Source organism: Danio rerio, chromosome 23 (assembly GCF_049306965.1).
Source record: "Danio rerio strain Tuebingen ecotype United States chromosome 23, GRCz12tu, whole genome shotgun sequence".
In the NCBI taxonomy this organism is placed as follows: domain Eukaryota; kingdom Metazoa; phylum Chordata; class Actinopteri; order Cypriniformes; family Danionidae; genus Danio; species Danio rerio.
This window is the reverse complement of record NC_133198.1, coordinates 49868502-49875000: the sequence shown is the minus strand read 5'-3', so window position 1 is coordinate 49875000 and position 6499 is coordinate 49868502. Positions and strand designations below refer to the sequence as shown.

Genomic DNA, 6499 nt, shown 5'->3' with positions numbered 1-6499 from the left:
AATGACATCAGGAATATTCATGAGCGCTGATGGGCCGCAGCTATTGGAGAAATGGCATCACGAATATTCATGAGCGCTGATGGGCCGCAGCTATTGGAGAAATGACATCACGAATATTCACGAGCGCTGATGGGCCGCAGCTATTGGAGAAATGGCATCACGAATATTCATGAGCGCTGATGAGCTGCAGCTATTGGAGGAATGGCATCACGAATATTCATGAGCGCTGATGGGCCGCAGCTATTGGAGGAATGACATCACGAATATTCATGAGCGCTGATGGGCCGCAGCTATTGGAGAAATGACATCACGAATATTCATGAGCGCAGATGGGCCGCAGCTATTGGAGGAATTACATCACGAATATTCATGAGCTCGGATGAGCTGCAGCTATTGGAGGAATGACATCATGAATATTCACGAGCGCTGATGAGCTGCAGCCATTGGAGGAATGACATCACGAATATTCATGAGCGCGGATGAGGTGCAGCTATTGGAGGAATGACATCACGAATATTCATGAGCTCTGATGAGCTGCAGCTATTGGAGGAATGACATCACGAATATTCATGAGCGCGGATGAGCTGCAGCTATTGGAGGAATGACATCACGAATATTCATGAGCGCTGATGAGCTGCAGCTATTGGAGGAATGACATCACGAATATTCATGAGCGCTGATGAGCTGCAGCTATTGGAGGAATGACATCACGAATATTCATGAGCTCTGATGAGCTGCTGTGTGTAAAGCAGATAACATCTGTTCATAAGGTCAACTAAGGATGTACACAGCAGCAGTCTCTCTCTCTCTCTCTCTCTCTCTCTCTCTCTCTCTCTGTCACACACACAAAGTTAATCATCATACACACACCAGGGTCAGGATTGAGCTGTTTACACACTCTTCTGCACTCATTACTCATACCGCTACTGTGCCTATAAAAAAAATGACAAAAAAATGGCAAAAAATTAAATAAATTACCGATTATTATGATTATTTGACATGATTAAATTATTAAAAATGCATTTCTAAAAGTAGAGCTAGAACTTTAAACTGGAAACTTTAGTATTCACTAAACTAGATTTCTGAAAATAATCTATTAAAAAACATTTTAATCAAAATAAACCTTAATATTTAATGACGTGATATATAATAGTAATTAATAGTGTTATTATAATACTTAATATTTTAAATTAGTATTAAAGTACAGTTTGAAAAGTTTTATTTGATAAAAAAGAAACTTTAAATAGGACAGAAAGGTGGTGCAGTGGGTAGCACAATCGCCTCACAGCAAGAAGATCGCTGGTTCGAGTCCCGGCTGGGTCAGCTGGCATTTCTGTGTGGAGTTTGCATGTCCTCCCCGTGTCCACAAACATGCGGTACAGGTCAATTGAATAGGCTAAACTGTCCAGAGTGTATGAGTGTTCAATCCGCTGTGGCGACCCCAGATTAATAAAGGGACTAAGCCGACAAGAAAATGAATGAATGATAATAAAAAGTAATTAACAGTATTATAATAGTATGATAATAATAATAATAATAATAATAATAATATTTTAAAACAGTATTAAAGTAGTTTGAAAAGGCTTTTTACAAAAGATAGACTTTAAATAAATTAAAGAATACATACAAAAAGAAAACAATTATTTAAATATTACATGTATAACTAAAATAAGATAATACATAATGAATGGTTAATACTTTATATATAAAAACATAATATTTATATATATTTTATAGTTTATGTATTTACAGCAAAGAGAATGTGAGAATGTTTATTTGTCAGGAAAATAACTATTTTGCAACAAAAATAAAATATATATAAATTATTCATTTTTCTATAAACAAAATTTATTTAAAATAAAAGTAATATTCATTATTAAATAAAAATTGCATAAATATTATATACAAAAAATATGGCAAATTATGGCAATAAGAAATTAATGTTGTATTAGTCATGAAAGTCATTATTGTGCAACAACAAAACACATGCCAAGTAAAAATACTATTAATTTTCCATGAGCAAGATTCAGAAGCACTCCAGGCATCCTGAGTTTGAATCCTGACTCGTGGGTGTTTCCCGATCCCAGCACCTCTCTCTCCCACTTAATTTCCTGTCAACCTACTGTCCTGTCACATGAAGGCAAATATAAAACAAGAATTATTTTAAAATTATTAACACCTAATATCTTTATTATTACTGAAATTATTATATTATCTTACTAAATATTTTTTTTATTTTTTATTTTTTGCATTTTGCAATTACTGTCCTGTTATGCGACTTCCATTGTGACAGACAGTAAACCTCTCTCTTATCTGACACCAGGACAAAAGTCAAGATCTGAGGACACACACACACACACACACACACACACACACACACACCTTGTGTGTGTGTGTGTGTGTGTGTGTGTGTGTGTGTGTGTGTGTGTGTGTGAAACTTCAGTTTTATTGTTCTGCTCCTGTCTTTAATGTCGGACAATGACCTGCGCTGTGGGGTGCAAACACACAACCGTAATCAGGTTATGAAATGCACATATATAACGTCTATGTGTATGTGTGTGTGTGTGCGCGCGCACTTGTATAACAATGCATCAGGCTGCTGATTGCACGTACAAACGTATGTTTTTGCAAGCAAATTCTTCATATTTCCTTCCTTCAATTCACTCAGGGAACCTCCTGGTGTTTTCCTCAATCAACCTTTGAACACACACACAGCACATCCTCACTGTGCTTCCCAGAGCACACTAACATTGCACACACAACGCAGAAAAACACCATCATGACAGACCGCGAAACAACGAGTCTGAACAGGAGATCTGCTGCACTTCTGCTGGTCAAAACTAAACACACATGCAAAACATGCACGCAAAACATTTACCAAGTCATGCATATAAATATAGATGACACAGAAGACATATTACATCTTCATCAGAAACATGAAAACCTAAACTTGTGCTTGCCAATACAACACAAATCTGAATTCATTAAAAAACAACTAAAACAACTAAATAAATAGCAGAAAACAAGCATGCACACAGTTGCTTACATATTTAACAACAAACAAAAGCATGCACACAAACAAAAATACTTAAAACATCAATAACAAACTCAGAAGCAAACACATTCCTGCATACAATAGTAAAATATTTACAAAACATAATAAAATGGAGCTGCACGGTGGCGCAGTGGGTATCACCTCACAGCAAGAGGTTAGTTCTGGGTCTGTTGGTGTCAGTTGGTGTTTCTGTGTGGAGTTTGCATGTTCTCCCCTTGTGGGTTTCCTCCGGGTGCTCCGGTTTCCCCCACAGTCCAAACACATGCGCTATAGGGGAACTGGGTGAGCTAAAATTGTTCACAGTGTATATGTGTGTGTGTGTGTGTGTGTGTGTCTGTATGGATGTTTCCCCATGATGGGTTGCAGCTGGAAGAGCATCCACTGCGTAAAACAAATGCTGGATAAGTTGGTGGTTCATTCCCCTGTGGCAAACCCTGATTAATAAAGGGACTAAGCAGAAAAGAAAATGAATGAATAAAATGGACAAAAAAACTCAAACACACAGACAAAAGAAAAAACATGCAGAAAAAAAGACAAAAAAGCAAAAGCATGCAAAAAAAAACACAATAAATAAAATAAATAAAAAAAAAGACACAAAATAAACAAATAAAAATTTAAAACATACATAAAAACAAACAAAATCAGGGATAGAAAACATAAAAGCATGCATACTAAAAAAACCAACACGCAAAACAAACAAAAACCACCCATAAAGGCAAAAATGATGCATACAAAACATAAAAAACAGATGAAAAAGAAACAAAAACGCATGCATAATTATGCATATGAAAGTAAAATATTAACAAAACAGAGAAATAAATACAAATAAACAAAAAAAATCTAACAAAATTATGCAAACAAAATAACTGCATGAAAAAGCATGCATATCAATCAAAAACACTTCATTCATTTTCTTTTCGGCTTAGTCTCTTTATTAATCCAGGGTCACCACAGTGGAATGAACCGCCAAACTCCACACAGAAACACCAACTGACCCAGCTGGGACTCGAAGCAGCAACCTTCTTGCTGTGAGGTGAACGTGCTACCCACTGTGCCGCCCATCAAAATACTTAAAAAAACATAAAAACACGCAAACAAAAACAATCATGCAGAAACAAAAACCAGCCATAAAAGTAAAATACTAAATTAGCAAAGTAAAAGCATGCTTGGAGAATCGTGCATACGACACAAAAATATTAAAAATGCACACAAAAAGCAAACATGCAAAAACCTAAAGCAAACAAAACATGCGGAAGAAGCAACAAAAAGCATGCGTACAGAACATAAAACAATGCATACAAAAACACAGCTAGCTTTAATGCAAAGTGTGACTGCATATCCTCACACTCATGCATCATGCAAGTATTATTACGATTTATAAAATGCATGTTCTCCCCGTGTTGGCGTGGGTTTCCTCCGGGTGCTCCGGTTTCCCCTGCAGTCCAAACACATGCGCTATAGGGGAACTGATCAACTACATTGGTTGTAAGAGTGTGGGTGTGTGTGTGTGGATGTGTGCATGGGTGTTTCCCAGCACTGGGTTGCAGTTAAAAGGGCATAAGCTGTGTAAAACATAAGCTGGAATATTTGCCGGTTTATTCCGCTTTGGAGACCCCTGATTAATAAAGGGACTAAACTGAAAAGCAAATGAAAGAATGAAAATACAGGTCTCCACCACACTGCACCACACCACAACACCACAAGTGCAGTTTCATATCAACATCAAAGTGCAGAAGTTCAAAAAAAGTGCATTAGTGTGTTACCTGGTGAACTTTTCTAGATTAATCTCTGGACACCATGGTATTTTCATAAATACCTCACTATTTATAGATCGTAAAACATGATTACAGTATTTAAAAAACAATAATGCCACAACCACTAACAGGAAACTTCAACAGGACGCTCCTGCAGCGTTCCCTCAATGTTGTAAACACCCGTCCAGAAAAATCAGCAGAAGTTATCTGGTCTTTCATAATGTTTTCAAAAAATAATAATTAATAAGGTTGAGCAGGCACGTTAGCTTAAAAGGAGCCTTTTCATAAGGCAGTTATGACACACGAAAATACAACAATAATCTGATATAATAAATAAATAAACCACAAAAACATTTAATGTTTACCAGTCATCAGCAACGTAAATCCATAATTATTCTTCCTTAAACCCATGCACATTTATAAAGCTATATTTTGTAATATACGTACTTATCAAAATACAAAACACAAAATTGCAGATTATATTTAATAACGGCAGCCAGAAGAGAGAACAATGTCAAATTTACTGCCCTGCCGCCACTGCATTAGGGCCACTATTTTCTTCCTTTTTGGTAAAGCCATGACATCACTATTGTTGAGTTTTTACTATAAAGGCCAAACAACCAGAGCTGACAAAACCCAACTGTGTTCTGTCTGGACCCAAAAGCTGCACGTAAACATCAAACCAACTCGATTCAAGAGTGCACTATATATTAGGGGTGTGACGAGATGCCTACTCCACGAGACAAGATATGAGTCTGGGTTCACGAGAACAAGACTATTTTTAAGAAAACTTCTTAAATATATATATTATATATATATATATATATATATATATATATATATATATATATATATATATATATATATATATATATATATATATATATATATATATATATATATTAGGGATGTAACGGTATTGTAAATACTGTCATATCACAATAGCAATTTTTTTCGATATTACCGTAGTTGCATGACTCGGTAAAACTATAGGTCTTTTCTGAGAAAATTTGCTCAGGCGAATGAAGCGAACGGGAGGTAGCGGAAACTACAACTCCCATCAGTCTAGGCATGGCCATCATCCTTTGCGGTCTGTTGTCGCTACAGATCCAGTAATGTGGAAATGGAGTGTGCTGCTAGTAGCGTAGTGTTGTCGCCGCGCGCATACTGAATAGCGGTGTTGTCGCGCGCGTACTGAATAGCGGTGTTGTCGCGCGCGTACTGAATAGCGGTGTTGTCGCGCGCGTTCTGATCAGCTGTGTTGTCGCGCGCGTACTGTAAAGCAGGGAGGGGGGGTTGAGCGCGCATACTCAAGAGCGGTGTTGTCGCACGCCTACTGAAAGGCGGGACGGAGGGTGTGTCGCGTCGCGGGGGGCACTTTTGATCATTTTGGAAGGGCATTTTCTATCCAAGACTAAAAAGGGCATGTGCACTGGACAGGTTGAGCCCTATGTGTGCACGTGCCTGCAAGTTGGGGAATACGACTAATAGCAGTCATGGGGACTGCAGTAACACAGCACACTTGTTAGATTCATGCAGACATTGACTTGTACCGCAATGAGACCTCTATCTCACTCATGGCTTGTCCTCTCAAGTGGTGGAAAGAGAATGCACAACGTTACCCACTGCTGTCAACCTTGGCTAAGTCATATCTCTCTTGTCCCAGAAACCTCAGTCCCAAATGAGAGGG

The 6499-nt window shown here is 37.7% G+C and overlaps 1 protein-coding gene across 2 annotated transcripts in view; it reads right to left on the bottom strand.

Moving 5' to 3' along the window:
- Positions 1 to 6499, bottom strand: part of abcg2a (ATP-binding cassette, sub-family G (WHITE), member 2a) — a 30585-nt gene that overhangs the window by 19225 nt on the left and 4861 nt on the right.